The following is a 24,723-nucleotide window of genomic DNA, read 5'->3' as shown; positions in this document are numbered from 1 at the left end:
TGATTAAAATAGGTTAACATCAATAGCTTCTAAAATATTAAAAACTACTGTATAATTAGAAAGCAAACTGAGGTAGGAATGTGGTTTTAAGCTGTAGAAACATGTTTAACCCATCCCTATAGAGGGCTCACTATCACATTGGCACATTGAAATGATTATATTTTAAGTGGGTTTCAACTGCTGTACATAACAGCAAATTGATAAGGGTACTATAGTTGGAACTGCTTTGCAGTAAAGGAGCCAATAGTGTGAAAAATGTTGAAAACAGCCGTTGCCAATTATTCAGCAATAGAGTTACACTGCCAAGTAGATCTCTCCCGATGTATAAGGAATTTTATATACTTGAGAATGGGAGTTATAATAATAACAACGTTATTTCATCCCCAATGGGACTCAAAGCGCTTCACAATTACAGTACAGTGCGCAGTAAGCAGCACAGAGGAATTTTGCAGACACAGTACCTGCCCAGATGAGCTTACAATCTATGTTTTTGGTACCTGAGACACAGGGAGATAATGGGACTTGGCCAAGGTCACAAGGAGCTAACACCGAGATTTAACGCCGGTTACATTTATAGCAATACAATACTTTAGTACGGCTTCTGTTCCATTTGTAGGTTGGGCTTGGCAGCGGCAGCAACAGCATCATTCCATTGACACTGTATATATCTATACAGTATGTGCGTGTGTGTATATCTTATACTATATTAGTGAAAGCACTGTATGCCTGTCTGGATGTCCGGTGTCCCTAGGGGAAATCTCATTGGTCCCTTGGGCCGCCCGCCCCCGCACACCTCTCATTGGCCTGAGGCGGAGTGACGGGCCAAAACACACACACACACACACACACACACTCTCTCACTCTCTCTCTCTCTAGGGGGGCCCCTTGGGGGGCGCATGATTATGTAGGGAGGGCGCGAGCAGCTTGCAGGGAAACCTGGGGGTGGCCAGAGCTGTGCACGGGCACTCCGTGCTGCTGCTTCTATGTCTGTGTCTTGCAGATGGGGCGGGGCCAGAAGATCCGTGCTGCTGCTTCTATGTCTGTGTCTTGCAGTGGGGGCGGGGCCAGAAGATCCGTGCTGCTGCTTCTATGTCTGTGTCTTGCAGATGGGGCGGGGCCAGAAGATCCCTGCTGCTGCTTCTATGTCTGTGTCTTGCAGAGGGGGCGGGGCTTCTCTCTGCACACAGACAGCCCCTCCTTCTCTTCCTGTCTGCTTCCCGTTTTCAGCAGCATGAGGGGTTGGGGGATCGGAGCATGTTGCCCCCCCAGGTGAAATTGTGGACTGATTAAGTGTGTGTTGGTGGTGGTGGGGGGGGGAGTGATTGAGTGTGTGTGGGGGGGGATTGAGTGTGTGTGTGTGTGTGTGTGTGTGTGTGTATTGTGTGTGTGTGTGTGGGGGGGATTGTGTGTGTGTGTGGGGGGGGGGATTGAGTGTGGGGATTGTGTGATGGTGTGTGGGGGGGGGATTGTGTGGGGGGGGGGATTGTGTGGGGGGGGATTGTGTGTCTGTGGGGGGGGGATTGTGTGTGGGGGGGATTGAGTCCCCTCCCTGCCCTTTGCCCCCCCCTCCCTGCCCTTTGCCCCCCCCTGCCCTTTGCCCCCCTCCCTGCCCTTTGCCCCCGCCCCTTCCACTCCATGCCCCCTGCCCTTCCACGCCCGGGCAACGCCGGGTATATCAGCTAGTATATATATATATATATATATATATATATATATATATATATATATATGTATCAGTACCGTGTTAGCCGAGCTTCAATAATCAAAAAATAAATAGATGATACAGTTCTGTGGCTAACGAAATGCTTTTATTTGTGCGAGCTTTCGAGGTACACTGATCTCTTCTTCCGGCGATCGCCGGAAGAAGAGATCAGTGTATCTCGAAAACTCACACAAATAAAAGCATTTCGTTAGGCACAGAACGGTATCATCTATTTATTTTTTGATCCACACCAGGGGAAGGACCAGCACAGATAACATTCCTAGAGACACTGTTTATAAGTATACCTTTTGCTTGCTTCATTCATTGTAACATCGCCGGAAGAAGAGATCAGTGTATCTCGAAATCTCGCACAAATAAAAGCATTTCGTTAGCCACAGAACGGTATCATCTATTTATTTTTTGATTTTATATATATATATATATATATATATATATATATATATATATATATATATATAATCATAAGAAAGAAAAAATAAAGCGCACGCTCCTAGTGTAAAATCATAAGGACCATTTAATAAAAAAGGTGAATCTGTAATCATCAAATTTACAAACGCCAGCAGGTTATAGGCATGTATTACTCCGTCTCAGCTGCAGAGGTGGTACAGTATGGATGTCCGTTGTGCTCCACTCTGTTCGCCACCATTCCAGACGCCACTGGTGTTTCCCAGCACCGTGCTACTGTCAGCTTCCTCCTAGGTCAAAACAATGAAATTTGCTCCCCATAGCTACTGTAGGGTCTAGAGTTAGTGTGCAAAATATATTTCTCCTTAGTTTTACATCTGGATCATTTCTCAGGTAGTCGAGCATAGCCTCTACCAGTGTCAAACTCTGACCCTTCTCTCACAGGTAGGTCTGCTGGTGCCCTTCCACACCAAGCGTTTGAGGCCTGTCCAGTCAGAAAAATACTCCTCCATCTCAGAGTTCTTGTCCCTCTCACTCACATTACCAACAACATGCGTGCTTAGTTTGGCATGGATGTCTTCTCTCTGTTAGCCACTTCTAGTCTTTCTTAAAGCCTCTGTTTATTTCTGGCAACCTGCTCCCGCTGCTGGGGATGCTGACCTTATGAGGAAGATAATGGTGTTGATAGAGATGGAGGTATATCTCTGGTGCCTAACACTAACAAAAATATATAAATATAATATACAACCAGGACTGGCAGATGACTCAATTCTCGGATCTGGCTTCAGTCGATGCATATGGTGTTCATGTAATATAAACAAACAGAGTACATAGCATAATACTGTGGCGCTAAATTACGTATAGCACACATTAAACAAAACATATAAACAAACAAAAATATGCTAATGGAAGCTGAGACGAATAACAGGTGGACTGAATAATTATAAAAACATTTAGTAAATGACACAATGTAAAACACTAATGAGATATGATAAGTCCTACTGGAACCTCTATATCGGATGAACTGCCCACTTACCAGCTGGGAAGTGGCATAACGCAGTGGAGATATCTGAGAGTCTCCCCTCTCGTCTATGGCACAGCAGTTTTAGACCCCGGTCTCCGACATAGGCTGTGTCCTGTCCTCCCGTAACTCCTGGTCTCGCGAGGTCTGATGGAGGCTGGTGTAGAGCACCGTAGTAGCCAACCGCAACTGCAGATTCGCCGTAGAATGGCCAAAGGCTTGAGGGGGTGATAATGTCAGAATCAGCAGGACCACCCTACGCGTTTCGAAAGCGACTGCTTTCTTCCTCAGGGGTGTAGGCAAATGGTGTTGGCAAAACCTGCTTTTTTGTTTTATGCAAGAAGGCTGCTGGGGGCTAAGTACAACTGCTGCAGTTTTTGTTGCCACAGTTACTACTCTTTTCTCATTAGTCCCACTCATTAATGTTTTCTTCAGGATGCCACAATGGCCAAAGCCACGAGGACCACCACCACGATACCTTCCCAACCCCCTCTTTTGCAAATATAACTACTATATATAATTTTCAAAAGTGTGGTGTATAGTCAGCACTAGAAAAATTATAATAGGAATATTGTGTGGTAGGTGCATGGGAAAAAGGAGGGACCCTGAGGCCTCACAAATGTAATACCCAATAATACTGTACGGATGTTCCCAGCACACTGGACAAATGAAAATGCAACACTGGGTAAATGCCAAATAGAATTGAATTAAAAAATAAAGAAGTACTTAGGATCGTGCGAGCAAGGTGTATATACAAGTACTAACTGTGTAGGGTGGGGAGGGAGGAGTGTGGGGGAAAATAAGGGGATGACACAAAGGAGAAGGGGAAATTGGAATATGGTATAAGACAACACTGGGAGAAGACGGTATGGTAGATTAAGGGGGGCAACGTTTCAGGGTGGAATGCCCCTTCTTCAGATCCCAAAAGGGCCTGTGGTACTTCCCTTCAGTCCTAACCACGTCCTCCTCCCTCTGTTAGAATAATATGGTATATAACGCACCAGAATGTCTACAGTCAAATAGTGCTTATACTAAAGAGCAAGAGCATCACTTAATGTGTTTAAATAGACTAGTACAGCACCAGAGGCACCAAGTCACAAATGGATATTGCAGGTTAGAAATATAATGTATCTGTGTTTTTAGTTTTCAATGTAGAAGTAATACAATTTTATTATTTTTTATTTCTCCGGTGATTCTGGGTCAACTGATCCAAAATGCAGTAATTTACTGAAGGGCTATTAAGTCCATTGATGGGTACTACATATGAAATTGAGTGCTTACCATAGGGGGAAACTTTCTGATCATTCTTTTGATCAACACTGTTATTAGGTTAGAAAGATAACCATATGAATACCAAGCCAAAGTATATGTGTCTCTGTATCCAGCACAAGTGGATATGTATGAAACAAGTAGCTGGGGATCCCATTAGAAATCAATGCAATCAGTAAGAATACCCCTATGGGAAGCAGGGTTCAGGGAGGTAATTGCTATATAGCACTGTGTGTCAAAATGTAAACAGATATGAAATCTCCCCAGTAATTATACATGTCCCTGGATCAAGACTGGATCAAGGCTGGATCTCAGTCTCTGGTGCCGCCTGTGACACCTATCTGCTGTTGTATCTCTTGTAGCAAGGAGAGTTGCCACACGTCTTGAGAGGGCAGAGTCCGGGATCAGTGCATTTGATGTCAAACGTTGGCGCTGTCCCCAAGGGAGGTTCCCACTCCCATTCGCGATGTCATCATGGTTGCCGTGTTGTGATTGGCTGGCCGACTTCTCCATGCCCCTGACATCAGACGTCGACGCTGCCCCAATGGGAGGTTCCCAGTCTTCTCCGTGATGCAGAGAAAAGCTGCTGATCTATACAGGAACCCGGCAAAGGCATCTGTACTCCGCATCCTGCGTAGCCATGGTTGCCATGGCAACTCATGTCCACAGACGGCATCCAGCAGAGTGGAAGAGAGGATGAGATACAGTAGATACAAAAAATGATTAAAGTACTAAGAGTGGCCAGTCAATGCAGTCCCCCTACAGTATTAAAGTAATGCAATAAACAAGAGGTGGTGGGCAGACATATGTGCACATAACTGGATATATAGTGTTACATGCATGTCACTGACTTATTGCCACAACTACCTGTTTGAGATGTGTTAACAACTACAGATAAGTGGGGAGAAGAGCAATCTGCCTAAGCGTTACAGACGCAGTACCCAAATAGTAGTGTATCATGCCAACATCATATTCCTGTGTGTCATGTGTGGGGCAAGCAGGTGTCCCTGCACCCCCACACTGATTCCTGAGAACAGGTGCTGAAATCCAGCAGATAAGATAATGCAATGTTGTTCCCAGTAAGGGTGGATGGGGCAGTGGTGGGTGATGACCACAAAGGACAAGATGGATCCCTGGCATGAAACGATTAAAGAACGGAGGAACGCTCTTGGACAGCATCGGGAGCACCCCTCGACGGTCGCGGACAATGGCACAACGTCTGTTTCGTATATTCTGTGAAGAAGATGGGACAACTGGTCAATGGTGGGCTACAGTGGATGGCTGGACATTGCTGTAGGGAAATCCCGGGATATTGCCAGATGTAAAGGGAGGACCTGAAACTCAAAAGCGACAGCTCAAGTCCAGTTCCTTATTTATCCCTCCTGGGGTCAAAGTACCAAGGGTCCTATACATAATTGTTTTAATATAATTCATTGAGTGTGATCAGATCACCCTCCAAAGAGTGTATTAATACTCCCGTTCCCACCCTGAGCTCCCTCATAAATACACAAGCACATGGTGTATGTGCCTTATTTAAAGTCTCAGCATTAAGCGAATCAAGCTATTTTAGAGAATTTAGCAAGTCAACAAAATCGCAATGCGCATTGACTTAATGCTTGGAGAATTGCTTGTGACTTCGGATGAGGCTGCCCATTTTCTTCAGCTGAAACATAAAGGCAAATTTTACATGTTTCACAAACTCCTGCAAAAGTTTTGTACATCCCTATGCAATAAAGAACTGACTGCTTGATTGAGTTCTGGTTTAAACTGGAAAGTCTTTTTATCCAAATTATGCCTCTTGTGTTATGCAAAAAAAAGTCTGACTCTTTAGAGAAACAAACTGTGTACATATGCATGTTCATTAGAAGAAATCTGAAATCAGGGGTTTCACAAACCATCTTTAATACAGACCCTAAAATATGTTTTTTGTGGGAGGGGGAAAGAGTGAGAGGGAGGACAAACTCTACCTTCCTAAGCAATAACGGAGGAGACGACAAAAAATAAAGCCATTTCAAGAAACAAGAGCCAATCTTAAATATGCAGAGTTGTGCAAGGTAATCCACAAAAATATAACCGAAGATCTAAGAAAATGTAACAGTGATATGGTGAAGAAGACTATCAAAGATAACAAAAGCTTCCAAAGAAGCAAATAATTGCACTCAAACAAGACGATGGATCAATAATTAAAGACTGTACGCTTATCATAAAGAGAGTTGAGGACTTCTGCGTGAAATTGTACGAGAACACAGATAACACGGCATAATCCAGCAACGGATGAGCGAAAAGGAACCACAAATGAAGAATGGGAAGGCTCCTGGGGTAGATGGAATAACAACTGAAATCTTGGAAGAAGCTAGGGAAGAAATAGAGAAAACTCTTTCAAAACTATTTACATGCTGCGTGCAGAACAGGAAAATTCCAGAACAATGGAGCAATGCTATAATTATCCTCATCCACAAGAAAGGAGACAAAGAATACCTCAAGAACTACAGACCAATCAGTCTAATTCCAATTATTTACAAAAAAAATTACGAAGATACTCACTGATCGGCTGCAAGAGATCATGGACTTTGCCCAGCCTAGAGAACAAGCAGGATTTTGCAGTGGATACAACACAATGGACCACATCCAGGTCATACAAAAAGTGATTACCCAAAGTAATGAACACGATCTACCACTCATCTTAGAATTTATGGATTACAAAAAAGCATTTGATTCTGTCTACACCTCAGAAGTTCTAAATGCATTAAGAAGACAAAGTGTTGAAGAAGCCTACATTGATATTTGAAAGAACATTTATGAAAGTGCAACATAAACCATTAGATTACATAAAGAAACAATACAATAAAGATAAAGATCAGCAATGGGGTGCAGGGAGATACCATGTCATCAAAGCTTTCACAGCAACACCTGAAGAATTGTTAAAACATTGGATTGGGAAGAAAAAGGAATAAAAATGACCAGTGAATACTTAACTCACCTACGGTACCATTTGCAGAAGACATTGTTCTTTTTGCCACATCGAGAAGACTTCCAACAACAAATCAGAGATCTCGCCGAAGCAAGTAAGGAAAAGGGCCTCCATATGAATCTCAGCAAGACCATAGTGTTGTTCAATAAATGTGTCAATCTTGGCCAGCAAGTAACAACAGATGGAAACCTTTAATATGAAATCAACAGGAGAATGAAGATGAAATTATGCACATTTGGAAGAAACACGACTATCTTTCAAGGGAACCTTCCACTATGCCACAAGAGGAATGTTTTCGACCAGTATATTCTACCCTGTGATCCCGTGTGGATATGAATCTTGAACCCTAAATGTGACGATAATTAAGAAGCTTCAGACAACTCCAAGAAGTATGGAGAGATGTATACTGGGTTTTACCCGTAGAGACAGAAAAAGAAAGAATGAATTCTAAACCTGTTTGTGCTGCAGTTCCTATCAAACCATCCCTTGATTATGTACTTCAATCCCTTGCCTTAAATCTCACAGGGGCTGCCATGGTGGGCAAGCATAAAAAAAAAAACTCTCTCACACTGCCAGAGAGGAGACAGATCAAAGTGGTGTTCAATATATGATCTAGGATACGGAGAAACAAGCTTCCTGCTTGATCCTGATCTCCAGAGATTCTACACTGAATGGACAAAATACTATCTCAGGCCCCCCGATATATCCTATTAGAACTATCTTATGTAATGCCAGATCTATTAGGAACAAGACAAATATTATACTTGACCTTATTGAATTATCAGACCTACCGTGTATCACAAATACTTGGCTAGATGAAAATGCAGCCCCCATTTTAGAAGCTGCTGACTGTTGCAGGGTACATGCAACTACACACGTGGGTTTCTTGCCAAGGCTTATTTATTTAGCCTTAACAGATATACAACACACAAAACAAAAATAGCTTTTCTTCAGCAAAAACAAAACGAAACAGTTTCTCTTTAGCAGACAGTGTGTAACTCAGGCAGCAATCCCTTTTCTAAGCAGGAGACAGACAGTTTATAATTCAGTTACTTTGTTTATCAGACCTTGTATCAGGAAATCTCTTTAGCAGCAGCTTACTCCTCTCTCATCAACACCAACCCTCCATGTGTCTACAGCCTGGGTTTTAACACACCTTGATTAGGCAGCTGGGACCCAACTAATTGTCCTGAGGTTCCCAGCTGAAGTTAACCTAGTCAGTGCTGCACTGCAGACTAGACAAAGGTTTTCCAGGCATATAACTGGTGGCTTTTATTTACCAAGTCACACTGACCAACAACTTATTCTGTGATTCACTACTCAAAACAAGAGCATAGGGGAGGAGGTGTGGCAATCTGTTTTAAAACTGTGAAACTTACGGTCCTCCCAGTGGGCCAAACTCAATAATTTGATTGTATTGCTTCCTGGAGGCATATCTTGTGGTATTTCAATGCCCGGGTCGATGATAATCTCTTACAATTTGGTCAAGACCTTCTCCACACATTGAATGCTCTGGGCTTCACACAACTTGTTTGCTCTGCTACTCATAAATGTGGACACACACTTGATCTTGTTTTCTAGACCAGTTTAGAAATCTCTGACCTAATAATAGACCCAGTTGTCTGGTAAGACCCCCACTCCATTTAGTTCTCAATCACAGCACCCCCCAAATAGACCCTCTCCCATGGAGGTGACCAGTTATTGACCGTTGAGGGTTCTGACATCCCCAGGGCCTTATGGCAAACCTGGATTTTTCTGACATATTGAGAGTCTGTGTGGATACTATCGCTCCTATTTGCATATGACCCATCACAGCACCACACGCCTTGGTTTGACAGTTCTATTAGGGAATTGAAGAAAAATGGTCACAGACTTGAACAGTGCCGTGGAGGTCTCACATGGTTGAGTACAAGCTGAAATTGATTGACCACATCAGGAAATACCATCCACAATTACTCGTAAAAAGTCAAAGTTCCTGTCAGGTGAGATCATGGCAGCGGACAATAGACCAGCTTTGCTTTTCTGCACCATGGAGGCACTCTGCAAACCAGCATGTCTGCAGTTTTGTGAAGCCTTCTCACAGTCCCGTTGTGATTACTTTTCTCGTCTCTGATAAAGTAACCTCCATCCGGGCTGGGGTTATGACTGGGTTATCTAACAAGTGTCAGGGATCCAGGCATGAAAATGCAGGTTCTGTGTCTTATGGACTAGCTCTGACCATCTGTATGTAGAATACATTGTGTAAACAATCCAGGGGTTGCGTCCCACTACCTGTGATTTGCACCCAGCCCCAAAACACCTTCTCTTAGGCTGTGTTGATGTAATCGGCCCAGTATTTGCCAAAATAGTCCTGTGCTTTTTGCAGACTGGGATCTTTTCAGAACAGTGGAAGGGAGCAGTCATCAAACTTCTTCAAAAAAGCCTTCATTAGACCCGAACTGCATTGCTAATTACAGGTCTGTATCAAACCTTCTTTTTCATGGGAAGGTTATTGAGAAAGTAGTTGCAACCCAACTGTAAACCCGTCTTTCAACCCATTCCAGTCAGGATTCAGAATACAGCATAGTACTGAAAAAGCTCTGGTGTCTGTTCGAGCGCCTGAAGTATTTCTGTGGATTGGGTGGCACAGTTCTCAGCTGGTTCAGATCTTTTCTCACTGGCATGTCCCAGAGAGTATCTTCAGGAGTATACTCCTCTGCACCAGTGCCCCCTGTCAAGTACCACCGAGTTCTATCTTATCTTCTATGTTGTTTGCAGTGTAAATGCTGCCACTGAGTGGCATAATAAGATGGCATGGCCTGGGTTATCACAGATATGCAGATGACACTGAACTCTATTTTTCCTTTGCACTGGGTAATTAACCCATTATTAGTCATCAATAGATGTTTACCTAAGCTCCTAGAGTGGATGAGTGCAAGTTGGTTGAGGTTGAATCCGTATAAGACATAAGTGCTTGTGGTGGATTCTCTCCGTTGTAAGACAACAAGACTGCAGGTCAATCAACTGGTCTTAAGCTTGGGGATTCCCAGTAAACTGTTTGTGTGCGGAACCCTGGTGTTGTCCTTGACTGAGACTTGACCCTTAAACATCAGGTGTCAGCTGTGATAAAATCTTAATTCTTCCACCTAAGGAACATATGACACCTGTTCTCCATTCCCTGCACTGACTGCCTGTAAAATGGCACTTTTATTTCAAGATTAGCTTGTTGACATTCAAAGCACTACATGACCAGGGTCCCACCTATTTGAAAGAGCTTCTTGTTCCCTACACTCCCATTTGCTCACTTCGATCTGCAGGTGAAGGATTCCTAACAGTTCCCAGAATCTCCTTGACTTCCTTTGGGGCCTGAGCTTTTAGCCATGCTGCTTCTACTCTTTGCAACAGTCTGCCTTGTACAGTTTGAGAGGCCCCCGCTGTGAAAATCTATAAAAACAGGCTCATGATCTACGTATTTACCCAGTTATTAAATTAATGAACCACAACCTGTTCGGTATTTTAATAACTACAGCATCTTGTATTGTATCTTTCCTTGTGTTTGTTCTCTTCTATAACCTTAAATGTTTTCTTCTTTTTTTACTTTTTGCAACTGTGAAGTGCTTTGAGTTCCATTGGGAGAAAAGCGCTACATAAATAAAGTTGTTGTTTTTATTATTATTGTTATTATTATTATCATCAGATAATATAAAATATAGAGCAATGAGATATCTAATACTTTGCCAAAGCTATACTGTAGTGTAGCACACCTCTTGACCTACCAAACACAAGCAACTTTTCAACACTCCAGATATCTACTCAATGACAGAGGTGGAGATAGGGGGAGAGAGATGAAGGGGCAGGAAGATAGACTGAATTAGGAGGAGGCATTGACTTATATACCTTTGTAACATGGCTGGTCCAGATTGCCTCTCTGCCCCTTGTCACATATGTCCTGATAGCGCTGCAGGATGTGACAAGCTATTCCAAGCTATTGCATTGAACTCCCCTCATGCTACTCTCTGAGTGACAGGAGAGGGGGTGACATGGTGTTTGTGTACAACAAATAGTGGTGCAGACACTATGCCCTCCCCTTCCAGATCTCAGAGAGGAAGTGCCAATGTTTGCCAGTTCTAGTCTGGAGTCTGAAGAGACTGGAATGGCTGTGAGTCTCTCACATCAGGGATGAGCGAGTCCTCCAGCCCCTATGGGGCTGGGAGACATCTAAATTTTACAGAGGCCTCAATACTACCAGAGGTCCAGCATCATCCAGGGGCCTGGGATCCTCAGACATCCATCTGCAGTGACTGCATGCAATAAAGCCATTTGATTTATATACTCCTGTCTGAGATTGCAGTGTATTGGGCAGGGGTATGGAAGTACTGTGCTTTGGGGGGATCTATCTCTGGGCATCCAGTAGCTCCCTGAAGCTGGAGGCGCTGACACCCTGAGCGGAGCATCATGAAATACAAAGCCTGTCCTGGTCCCCATACCAACGCGGACATCTCAGCTCTCCGGGACCCTCACAGGTATTCCATGTGGTGAGACACCTGTGAACACAACTGAGATACCTGGGAAATATGCTCATTTAAATTTGCATATTTTCCAGGTATCGTTTTTTTTTTACAAATCTCTCTCATGCAAAAGCTCAATTTCAGGTTCTGTCTGGAAGTAATGACAAGACTTTAAAAATGCTGTGTTATCTTGAAATAATGTGACATACATTATCCCTATGCTAATGAGGGATTATCAATTACGGGCATTGTTTTTGCCTACAATTACCTTAGTGAATTAGGTCATTAACTCGGGGAAAATAACAGCCATTCCTGTTTTTGGCAACGTCACATTATTTGCCCTGAATTAATTAGCTTAGTGAATCATGGCCTATATGGAATAGGGACCTAGGATTCATGGCCAGTCAGCAGAGAGACTCTAATGGTGACATCTATGAGGGAGAAAGTTGTGCTTATTACTGACTATACTGCAGTACTATTTAGGTCTTCATTGTGTGTTTTTCTTAAAGGGTGGGCCGCTTTTACATATAAAGGAAGGGAGTTGCTAAAACTTAGGGCCGTCTTTCTTTCAATGGTGGCACATTTTAGCCAGGGAGGCTAAGGAAAGAATATCTATCTATCTATCTATCTATCTATCTATCTATATATATATATATATATATATATATATATATATATACAGTGTTCGACAAACCTATACATTTGCTCGCCCCGGGCGAGTGGATTTAACCCCCGGGCGAGTAAATATTGGCCCAAGCAGCACACGTTTGGTACTAGGTGGCGAGTAGATTTTTTTGTGTGGCGAGTAGATTTTTTGGTGATTTGTCAACCACTGTGTATATATATATATATATATATATATATATATATATATATATATATATACAAACATACAAATTCATACATGCCATTATAGAGTAATTGGTGTTTCTGAACTCCTCCCTAAAAAAGTCTCTCTGTTGACACATTGAGCTGATGCACATGGACGGAAATGCTAGTTTTTGCAAGTTTAAAAAAAAAAAAACTTTTTTATATCATCTTTTTTTAAATTTCAAAACAAATCTAGTTGTGGCAAAAATAAAACACTTTTTCTACTTCACTAAAATGCCCTTTTTTGTCAGCTGGACACATACAGTATACACATTCACTTCATTGGCCATACAGACTTCTTTATTTTTATGTCTCATATCCTTTTTCCCTACAAAAAATGTTTACATAATTGTGTAATTATCAGGCATATCCTTTGAAACTTTTTAAAGTATTTTTTCTAAATTTAACTAGAATATGAGTTACACTTACAGTACTGGGGGGGTGGGGGATCATTTATCTACGTGGCTGCTTTAGTGGAGCAAAAATCTGCACCAGTCTTATCAAATAAAACATTTCTATTGCTTTCAGTGGGAATTCTTGTGTTGTATAAATCTGGTGCAGTTTTTTGCCTCAGTTGCACTGTTGCTTACCTGTTGCCTATAAAGTTTACAGATGTCTGGCTCTGCCAATTATCTCCTCCAGCAGTGAAGGATTAAGACTTAGATGTTAGCATTTTACATTTATATAATCACAATGTTATTGACAGTAAATGTTTCCATCCTTAGATGCTGCCTATTAAAAGTATATACTTTAAATCCTCATCCTTGGCTTCTCCCTTTTTCCGAAGCATTAAAGCAATGGCATATAATTATGGGAGGTAACTCTTGCTAAATCTGGAGTATGTCTGTTGGAGACCTGAAGTTAGTGGTGACATTGCTAAATCTGGGACACATCAATTCAGTTTTTATGATTAGAGTTTTTCTGCAACAGATCCTTGCATGTTTAATTAGTAGATTTACTAGCTTCAGAAGTCACTGAAGATGGAATCCCTTTGCCACGCCTCAGCCACATATATCCCTGGGAGGAATAATATGTTTTCTTGCAGTTTCAAAACCTTATGTTGGGCTACTCAAAAGAAACCATTGAATGCTTTGCCTGGACAATTCCTAGTGGTCATCGCGTGATGGAATGACTGCCACTCCTTTTCACAACCACCATTTTCTCTTTGCTTAAAGCATAAATAAAGCCGTTTGAAAATAGAATTAAGTTAATGCTTGGATTCTCCTGGAAATAAGCAAAGTTCCTCTACATTTTTTCAATTGACTATAGTGTAGATTCCACCTCTGCACAAATGTAACCTCATATATCGCAGCACTTGGGTACTGTAAAATGTCGGTCAGACGTCACATTCTATGACTACCCTAGAAAAGGTGATGAAGCTAAAAGGGAGGATGGAGTCAAAAAAACTGACCATTTATATTAACTGCAGATGTTTTCATTATCCAGTGATAGGTCAAAGGGAGGAAGGCATAGAATGTTAAGCAAAGTAATTAGGGAAGTGTCAGTCACATGGCAATGATCCACCACTAACCATACCATTCTAACTCCTTTTTTCCACTGGTAATGTCCACGGGAACTATACTCATACGTCCAGCACACTGATTCCACTAAACTCATGCTAGGAGCCCACTATTCCACCAACCAAAAGATGACAGACACTCCATGTGGGGAAGAACAAGGCCACAGCTTTATTTGTAATCTTAAATATACAACCTTTTTACAAAGGCAGCCGGAAAGTAGTTCAGAGCCCAATTGCATAGCTGTGGCTCATGACTCCTGTTGCTACTCATATAAGGGATCACTCCACCAGCTCCAATGAGGACACCATAATCCCTGGTATTTCCTTACATGTCTTGGGCTCTCCCAGCGTTACAAGAAAACTCCTTGCTGACAGCTGTGACAAATGCCTATACTAACAATATATATATATATTAGTATTACCACTTTAATATCTTTTAAAATTATTTTTTTTATTAAAACCAGTAACATTTTAACGCATGCAGTACATACAAACATGGAGGACTGGCGAGCATCTTGATGCTCTGGAGGTGTTGTGTGGGAAGTGGCCCTTCCTGCAACTCTCAGTCCCTATATCCTCCCCACCTCCACCAAACATTACCTAAACTGCTGGGGAAGGAGAGGGGAGAGGGGGAGGAATAGATATGGGGCAGGAGGGGCTTCCGCCATGAGACCCCACCAGAATACAGGGGCTGACCTTCTCTCTTCTAATTTCTTCTCCACATTGATCAGACGCTTTCCAAGCAGACATCTGGTATACCTGCCTTGGTGGTGTGTCTCTCATGATTAATCCCCACCCAGTGGCTGTAGCATCCCATTAGACCAGTGTTTCCCAACTCCAGTCCTCAGGGAACCCCAATAGGTCAGGTCTTAAGGATATCCCTGCTCCAGCACAGGTGGGTCAATCAGCGGCTCAGTCATTTTGACTGAGCCACCTGTGCTGGAGCAGGGATATCCTTAAGACCTGACCTGTTGGGGTTCCCTGAGGACTGGAGTTGGGAAACACTGCATTAGACCAAGAGAAGAGACTAGTTACCTGTGTTTCAGACATGTAGTCAGACCTTTAAAAATTCCCTCTCCTAATCAGGATGAGACAGTACCTATTACTTAACAAGGAGCACAATTGCAACCCACAATGAGTGCAGATTAGAAAACAAGCAGATGCTTTAAATTAAAAAAAAAGGGAGATGCTGCACCAGCTGCTTTCAGATTTGCTGCTACAGTCCAGAGACTGCTGTGCCAGACCCCAATTCAGTATTTCTAGGAAAGTAGGCCATGCAACTCTGCTAGTAGCTATTAATCAACCTACGAGGCATGACATGAGATCAGGCCATTAGGGGTATTTCTCTGCTACATTAAAAGCACAATTATTAACATATTGGTGGCTTACAAAAATGATTTTTCTTTGATGCAGAAAAATATGCCAAAGCAATGCTGACTTTATTGATGTTGTGACGCATTAAGCATAATTATTAGTTCATAAAAAGGAAATGTGGTTAAAGAGTTATAGAAAGTGCATGCACGTACATTTAGTTGCCTCTGGGATATGTGCTGCTCTGCATATTTCATGGTCAATAAAAATATACATTAAAGGATAGAAAATATTATGTACTCTTAGCTAAAGGCACAGAAGGTCCACACAAGAAATGGGAGACTTAAACAATTGAAAAGCAAAGAATTCTAGTAACCTTCAAACTAAAATTGTGAAAATATATATTTTTTCCCAAAAATTAATATATATAAAAAAAAAAAAACATTTCCACTTACAACCGCTGCAGCCACTTTCAGTTTTTGTTGGACTTATTGTTGCACTTTCTTTATAGAAGTGTACCTTATTCTTATTTCAAGTCCCAAAAATGGAGAACAGCTACTCCCACTACAGGTATGTACACCCAGCGTGACACTATACTGTACCAATGAACCAAGTTATAAATTGTGAGTTTTTGTCTTATCTAAATTTGGTAATTACAGGTGCTTCCCTGTGCTTATTTATGCCAGGTTTCATTCACGACAGGACTAATAAGTGGAACCACAGCTTCACTAAAACTTGTACAGATTTCATGTACCAACTAATGCTACTAGCGGAGTGCATATCTATATCTACTGTGACCAAGTGAAGAGGAGGTCCTCATTCGTGGTCTGGGTTTCTAGGTTGCTGCCTGCTTCACTCCTGTTGTTCTCTTGTTATGTGTTTTTTTTTCCTATGGACCTTTTCTCCCCAGACACTGCCCTTGTGCTATTCTGTTCTTTTGTTTAATACATTTTGATAATTTTTCTAATATGTGTGTAACACACTTCCACCCTTACGGGAGATTTGTGTGTTACAGGTGTTTTGGTACTAACCTGTAGGTCCCCATGAAGCTGAGTCTCCGCAGATGTTGTAGGGAGCTTGGGGTGCAAGGGTCTTTTCCTCAGGTTGGTGCAGCGCCTCCATCCTTCAAATACTTTCTGGGCAAGCTAGCCACCTGTCTGAACAAGCTCCTCACCCCTACCACATGCAGCACTTATCATCTGAGATCTGACTCCAAAAGACTGTTCATGGTCCCAAGGCTCAACAAAGTATCCGGCCTCTCCTCCTTCTCTTACCGTGCACCCCAAAACTGGAACAGCCTACCGGAGACTCTCACATCCACCACCAGTTTAAGTTCTTTCAAAACTAAGGCTGTTACATAAGCCTATGATATACATCTTCTCTAACTGTGCATGCAATGTATTGTATATAATGTATACCCTGTTCATTTATGTAACTGTATTTGTAACCATGTATTATTTGTCATTAACTATGCCCAGGACATACTTGAAAACGAGAGGTACTCTCAATGTACTGTATTACTTCCTGGTAAAACATTTTATAAATAAATAAATAAATCCTGCAGGGCCCTGCCAGGGGCAGAGATTCATCCCTACATGAACTTTCCTTCTAGCAAGAAGCCCTCTGTAGTACCAGCAACAATGCAACTTGTCTTTTATTCGGGGTCTCACAGCACAGATACATCCTCACAGCACACAGTACATAGTCCTTCTCCTCATAAGGCATCCTGGCCCAGGGGTATCCTTCCCTCTCTCCTACGGGGAAAGTCAGAGCAGCCTGAGCCCTGGCTACTCTCTGTACTCAGACACACCTCACCCCCAGAGGGGAGAAAACAGGACAGGAATCACTCAGAACTCTCTTCCCTCAGAGGGGAGAGAGCAGACCAGAACAGAACCCACTAGGGAGGGGGCTCTCAACCTTTATACCTGGGGAGGGTTTAATCCCTCTCCCCCAAATCTGGGCAGGCCCAGCTGACATCACAGGCCAAGCCTGCAGCCTCCCCCCCCCCCCCTACATGTGACTCCAACTGCCAGGCTCCTGCACCTGCACTTGGTTACATAGGCTGAGTTCAGACAGGATGCGATGTGACGTGCACGCGCACGTTCGCCACTCTTTCGCTTTGGTGCGTGGGAGTTTTCAAACTGAAAACGACACCCGGCGGTGAAGTACAGCGTTGATGCTTCCGCACTTGAAGGAGACAACAAAAGTTGTAATTTCAAGCGGTGGCCGCGTCACGGGTACTTCGCCAGCCAATCACAAACACACACACTTTGTTTCTTTTTTTAAACTAAATGGCTGAATGTGGTCCCGCCTCCAATCACGTCAATCTGTCTGCTGGGGATGAGCACACCTCGGCCAGCAGACAGAGGTGGGGACGCGTGGACACGCGAACGTGCATACGCGCAAACGTGCTGTAGCCTGTCTGAACTCAGCCTTAGTGCCTCTCTGGTCAGCCATCTCACATACAGGCCCATGTGTAATAGACTTAACCCTAGCACTGCTGGATGATACTAACAGACAGTACCTAGGGCAAATAATTTTAGTAGCCATGGGCTAAATGGCTACAATCTCCCTCTTGAAGATCTCGTTCTCCTGGATGAGACACATTATATAAATCCCCATACCATCAACATTTATATAATGAAACAAGCAAAAAGGTGGTGGTTGAGCGCTCAGAAATTATACCCTTAGGTGATCAGTGTAAATGCACAGTGATTAGACAAAAGTGAACCCAATGGAGGGGAGCAGCAGGGATGGGGGGGGGGGGGGGGGGAATATTGGAGCCAGGAGTATGTATTCTACCTTGTAGGTATACTGAATTTTCGTACTTGATATAGGGTATTAACACTGAAATAACTATACCACAGTGTATGACATGAACCACATAATGAAACCTTAATCAAGGCAGGCGATATAAATATCTGATGGAAAGTCAACACCTAAGAATATTGTCTAATAGTACAAAACAAATTATTGTATGGTGTCTCAAGTGGTAGAGACAAAATAGTAAGTGCAGATTTCAGACTAGTGGTCTCCTGAGATGAACCGCTTGATTTTAGCCTCGGGGACCCCTGCTCCCGAGTTACAGGCCCAGATATGGGGTGCCGGTATGTCCTTCATTATTTAAATCACCCGGTCACGTGACGTGGATGATTTTAAAATGGCGGCGATACTGGCACCTGATGCCCCATACCGGGGCCTATAACTCAGGAAGCAGGGGGTCCCTGAGGCAGAAATCAATGCGGTTCAGCTCAGGAAAGCCCCTGATCCCACACACTATTAAAAAAAAATTACATTAAAGCAGCTTCATTACCTTAGCGGCTATCCGGTAAGACAATGAAGGGGTTAAGGCACAATAGCAGGTTTATTGGGAGCAATTTCCCCCAATAAACATTGCAATATGTACTACATACCAATACACAACCCACCCCCTGTGCCGCCAACAACCCCTATACCCCCCTAACACACATGAAAACATTTTATTTATGCACAGGAATGATACTGGAGGCCAGCAGGGTCCCCGGGTGGTCACCGCAGGTGTCTTGGGGTCCCAGCTGACCTGCAGTACCAATCTTGTGCCCAATTTTTTTCCCCTATACTTTGAAATAAATACACCCCCTCCCCTTCCCTCTAAGGCTATGCTCAATAGAGATGACATCCAGCGATCGCGACCAATCCGCCAATTACTTATAGTAAGTGTGGCGCGACGGCAATGCATTTGTTTTGCCACGACGTCACGTCGTTGTCGATGTCGCCGGCACTATAAGCACAGCCTTAGACGTACAGTACAGTAATGGCAAAATTACTATTATCCAGATATGGATAATAGTGCATTTGCCCATTTGAAATAAAACTTTCGCCAGCAGAAATTAATTAAATAAAACTTGCACTTACCCCTGCCAGCCTGCCACGATGAAGGCCATCCTCATCCTCATCACCGCCCATGTCCCCCGTTGCAAGAAACAACACAATAAAATATATTATAGGCTAAAGCAGTAAAATTCAGGGCATTATTGAAAACCCTGCTCTCTGATTGGTTAAAATTCAGGGCTTTATCCACAGTAATGCCCTGAATTTCAGAAGTTTGCAAAATGCAGTTTTCAATCTGTTTATTTCCAGCCAATCAGCTTTCAGAACAGCTGAGACAGGGCAGGGGATTGGTTTGAATTAAGTAAAAGCTCTGAGACATGGCAGGGGATTGGTCAAAACGTATCAGCCACAGTTTGACTCCTCCCCCTCCCGAGCTGACTGAGATTTTCTGAGCAGATTCAGTTGAATTGGGGGGGAGGGGAGAGAGACTGCAAAGAAGTAAGTGTGTTGTGTATAGAGGTGCAGTGTTGTGTGTGTGTGTGTGTGTGTGGGGGGGGGGGGGTAGAGGTGCTTTGTTGTGTGTAGAGCTGGGGGGGAGTCTGCAAAGTTTAGTAAGTAGCTGCATTTTTTATTGTGGCTGCAGTGTGTGTGTGTTGTGCTGTTGTATGTGTAGCAGCAGTTTGTGTAAGTGTAGAGCTGATGTGTGTGTATAGAGTTGTGTGTGTGTGTGTGTGTGTGTGTGTGTGTGTGTGTGTGTGTGTGTGTGTGTGTGTGTGTGTGTGTGTGTGTGTATATAGAGCTCCAGTGTGTGTGTGTGTCAGTATCAGTGTTTATGGGTGTAGCATGTGTGTGTAGCAGCAGAGTTTGTGTGTGTGTAGAGCTGCTGTGTGTGTAGAGCTGCTGCTGTGTGTGTAGAGCTGCTGCTGTGTGTGTAGAGCTGCTGCTGTGTGTGTAGAGCTGCTGCTGTGTGTGTAGAGGTGCTGTGTAGTGAGTGTAGAGGAGGTGCTGTGTTGTGTGTCTAGAGCTCCAGTGTGTGTGTGTGTAGAGGCACTGTGTTGTGTGTGGTGTGCTGTTTTGTGTGTGTGTGTAGCAGCAATTTGTGTGTGAGCTGCTGTGTGTGTGTGTACACAGAGGAGGCGGCAGTGTGTGGATATAGATAGCTGCAGTGTGAGTGTATATAGAGGTGGTTTCATGTATTTACCATTTTATTTTAATAAAAAAATCTATATAACTATACAAAAGTGTCTATTATTTATGAAATAAGCCTATATTTAGGCTATAATAGTAATAATCCCCTCAGAACAGGGCATTACTGGCCAATAATGCCCTGGCTGGGTTAAAGTCCCTCGGCTTCGCCTCGGGCCTTCAACTCTTCCAGCCAGGGCATTATTGGCCAATAATGCCCTGTTCTTCAGGGATTATTACTTAATTAATAAATTCAATTTAGCATTTTATAATCGTCTAAATAAGTATATAGAAAGGTAAAAAACATTAAAACAGCGGAAGATGGAAAGAATATCATAGAAATGATGCGATATCTATATCAGCATTGAGACCTTTTGGAATCATAGACTTCATCCTATGAATCCAGAAAGTTTCCCTTTGTGCCAGGGCTGGAGATCTATTCCCACCTCTCCAATGTGATATTACATGTTCTACCCCTCTGAAGGTGAGGAAACCTGGATCAGAATTATGAAAAATCTCAAAGTGTTTGGTAACACTATGTGTTTGCTTCCGTTGTTTTAATGTTTTTTACCTTTGTATATACTTATTTAGACGATTATAAAATGCAAAGTTGAATTTATTAATATATTTTATTGTGTTCGTTCATGATTGTGTTACTAATATTTATTTCCTCTTCCCCCCCCATCCCATGCGTCGAGTTCCTTGATGCTCCCCGAGCTTCCTCTATGCTTTAGTGGTTAAAGTTTTAATGATAGTATTGCATTATTTTATTTGTATAGAGCTTATTCCATCTTTACCTTGTGTGTTATCTTAGATATCGGCCGAATTTGGCAGATTTGGGATGATGCCTTATCTGATTATCACTGCTGAACACAATAGGCTAGAAGACTAGCCAATCAGATTGCGTGTTAGGGTATAAAATAATAGACAGCGGTGCAGTTTCCATGACTCCTGACGAAGCTACACACCCAGTGAAACGCTCTAGAGTCGTTTGCGTGATGCTCCCAGGGGACACCTGACCCGCCTCCATTGAAGCAACGCTTGCAGCAAAGAACCTCCTCCTATCGGTGCAACCATCCGGGTACCGGTGCGCGCCCCAACCCGGAAGTGACGTGCCGCGATCAAGAGGTCTGAGACGGAGGCAGCGGGGAGTAACCGAGCTGGTGATACATCACATTTTATGTGTCTTATTTCATATGACACTGTGTAAGTGTTTCATTTTTATTGTTCTTATAAAATTGTGATATTTTAACTGGATTACACTATGGTTGTCTATTTCTCTCTACCCCTATACTGATGACATCGCCCGAGTACTATTACACATACCAGATTGGTCCTAGTGGGGATTTGCATTTATCAACCAGAGTCAAGCAATTTGCCACTGATCTCTGAGATGCCTTTCTTTGACTGAAACCATGTGAGTCTTCACCTGAAAGAATTTCTCCAAACATATTCTGATGCTTAAAAAACTTTATTTGCACTATGTTGTGTTTTTATTTGTTTCCTATTATATATTGACACCTGCGCTCCCCTATCTTCCGAGAACACATCGATTGAAGTGGAGTCTGCAGACCATCCACTTAAAAGGATTTATTTGAGCAGCACTTTTATGTATTTTTATATATATATATACTTATTTTTCACTTGATTAAGTAATATTAAATATTATCACCAGTTTCTGCACAATTTTATTCACTTAAGACACTTTATGAGTAGTGTTTTTTTGAAGGCACTTTGGTCGCACTAAGTAGTGCTCTTTATTACTGAAGCACCCACCCTTGTACTTTATATAATATGGGTATGACTTACCACTTTAGCAATAAATGGTGAAGTTAAAACAAAACAGGCCCAAAATAAAACACATTACATAGAAAACTAAACACATATTACAAATGCCAATAAACCAATTGATTGGCACAGTGGGTACATCATGCCAATATAATATGGGAATGATTTAACACTATGGCATTCAATGGTCAACCTACAAAATAAACAACCACCAACAATATCAAATGCAATCAAAACAATCACCAAACAACAATAAACAAGTAAACAATAAAATTACTACCAATCAATTAAGCAAATTAAGCAAATGCCAAATAAACACCAGAATTAAAAATTAAAACACCATCATTCAAAATCAAAAGACAAAAAATAAACCACTATTAAAAAGCAAAAAACAAAAAACCCCAGAAATAAACAATTGAAAACACCACAGAAATGCCACAATACTACAGCAAAACACAAAATAAATTGCATAAAAATATAAAAACAAACAAACAAATTATGTTTAAAATACAGCTCAACCCCTTTATAACGCAGTGTTTGGGGTCCAAACAATCACATCGCGTTATAAACGGACCGTGTTATAAATAATGTACAATTGTATGCATTGCACAATAATGTATTTAAGATACCAATAATTGTGTTGTAAAGTATTCATAAATATGAAAATTGGGGGCCACGCTTGCATCGCGTTTAAGCGGATTCGCATTGTAACGGATCGCGTTATAACGGGGTTGAGCTGTACATAAAAGCAAACATTTGCCAAAACAACCATTGCTTGTCACTATTTGTATGTATAATCCTAAAGGGTATACATAAATACATTTGCAATCAATGGGCAATAAATGAAAAGGCCTGTAAAAGAGAATTCAATGTTTTTTCTTACCTTTAGATGTCTTCACCCTCCGATTCCCGTGGTCTCAGCAAGCTCTTGAACAAACCCACAATCCAAAACAGCAACGGGCCACATGTAAAGTCCAAAGTCCTTTTCTTCTTTCTTTATCTTCATCTGTTAATTGTAATTTCCACAACCTGGTAGCTATGACTATACAATCCACCGAGCAGCAAGTCTTTGCCTCTAAGTTAACGATACCTGTGATGTCATCTGAATCTTCACGGGACACTATTCATGGAGAGCTGTCCTTGGTGTCCAAAAAAAATCAGAATATTACTAACCACTCAATTCTCCTTATCGATTCTGTGTTTCACGATTTACAGAACTAATGTTTTCTGTCCTAGAGGGGTCAGCTGACCATTTTCATTTTTTGTTTGATCAGCTTCATCTGTCTGACTTAACTGATGAATCAGACACTACTTCACTACAGAACTCGTCCTTTATTGCCTTAATTTCTAGAACTGTCTGAGGTTACAGTCACAAGGGAAAGGTCATGTTTCAAGTCCGCTCCCCATCCGAGACGGTTACATTTGAAGCCTGCTACAAATGACTCATGATATATACTCCCTCAGGGGATCCCCTGAGGAAGTAACACTCTAAGTCAGGAAACACGTAGGGTGGAGCTTAATTCCATCTGCAGGTATTGAGGAGGAGTTTCTGACGAGGTGGTGACGTCATCGGGGGAGGTGTTTGAAGGGGTCGTGACCGTGAGGAGAGGAGAAAGACGCCAACCCCTGCTGCCAAAGTCATGCTCCAGTAACGCAAGCTGTGGACGGCAATTGTTACCTGGCTCATGTAAGTGTTAAATTGGTCTTAAGTTTTTTATTAAAGTTGTCCCCACTGTACCACGCTATGTTTATTTTATTATTTTGGGGTAATACTCGCTGGTGACTGGTAATACTCGCTAGTGACTATTTCATGGACTCTTGGGACTGCTAATACAGTATCTTTTTGCGCCGGGGATCTGCTTTGTTGTGTATCAGTTGTTGTAACAAGTTTGGGAATACTTGTACAGTATATCATTTCCCCTTGGCTGCCATTCCTATTAATAGTTTCACACCACTTCAGGGAATCATAACTGTATTGATATTTTCACTTTATTAGTGGTTAATATTATTAATTGAATGCACATTCATTGCAATTAGTAGTGCAGTAAGCACACTTAACTCACAGTTTTTTTTTTAGGTTAAAGCGCTTTTTTGTATGCAATTTAGGTAGTAGTGTTGTTATGTATTTTATTTCCCCTTAAAGAATCGGGTCCTGTGCTTCAAACCTCGGCACACATCGCGTACAATTACGATAATGTTTTTTTGGAGGCCATTTTTTATTGTGTTTATATACTGTACTAAAAGTTAAGTTCTATGTTATTTAGAACATCACTCTCATGGAGGATGCTTCATCCCTCTTCAAGTGCTCACTTCTATGAAAGAGTTGCTTTTCTGTCTCTCCTTATTTGTGTAGCCCTTGTTTCC

At 42.2% G+C, this 24,723-nt stretch overlaps 1 long non-coding RNA gene across 4 annotated transcripts in view; it reads left to right on the top strand.

Annotated features, from left to right (window-relative positions):
- Positions 1-19,824: 19,824 nt before the first annotated feature.
- LOC142490931 (uncharacterized) overlaps positions 19,825-24,723 on the top strand; it is a 51,908-nt gene continuing 47,009 nt past the window's right edge. For 3 of the 4 annotated variants that reach the window (XR_012800159.1, XR_012800160.1, XR_012800157.1), the window contains exons 1-3: positions 19,825-19,884; positions 21,386-21,777; positions 23,249-24,046. This is a non-coding gene — a long non-coding RNA (uncharacterized LOC142490931). The remainder of the gene's footprint in view (positions 19,885-21,385; positions 21,778-23,248; positions 24,047-24,723) is intronic. The other variant, XR_012800158.1, reaches the window with a different exon arrangement.

Source organism: Ascaphus truei, chromosome 3 (assembly GCF_040206685.1).
Source record: "Ascaphus truei isolate aAscTru1 chromosome 3, aAscTru1.hap1, whole genome shotgun sequence".
Classification (NCBI taxonomy): Eukaryota; Metazoa; Chordata; class Amphibia; order Anura; family Ascaphidae; genus Ascaphus; species Ascaphus truei.
Note: the sequence above shows the minus strand (reverse complement) of the source record. Positions and strands in the feature narration are given on the sequence as shown.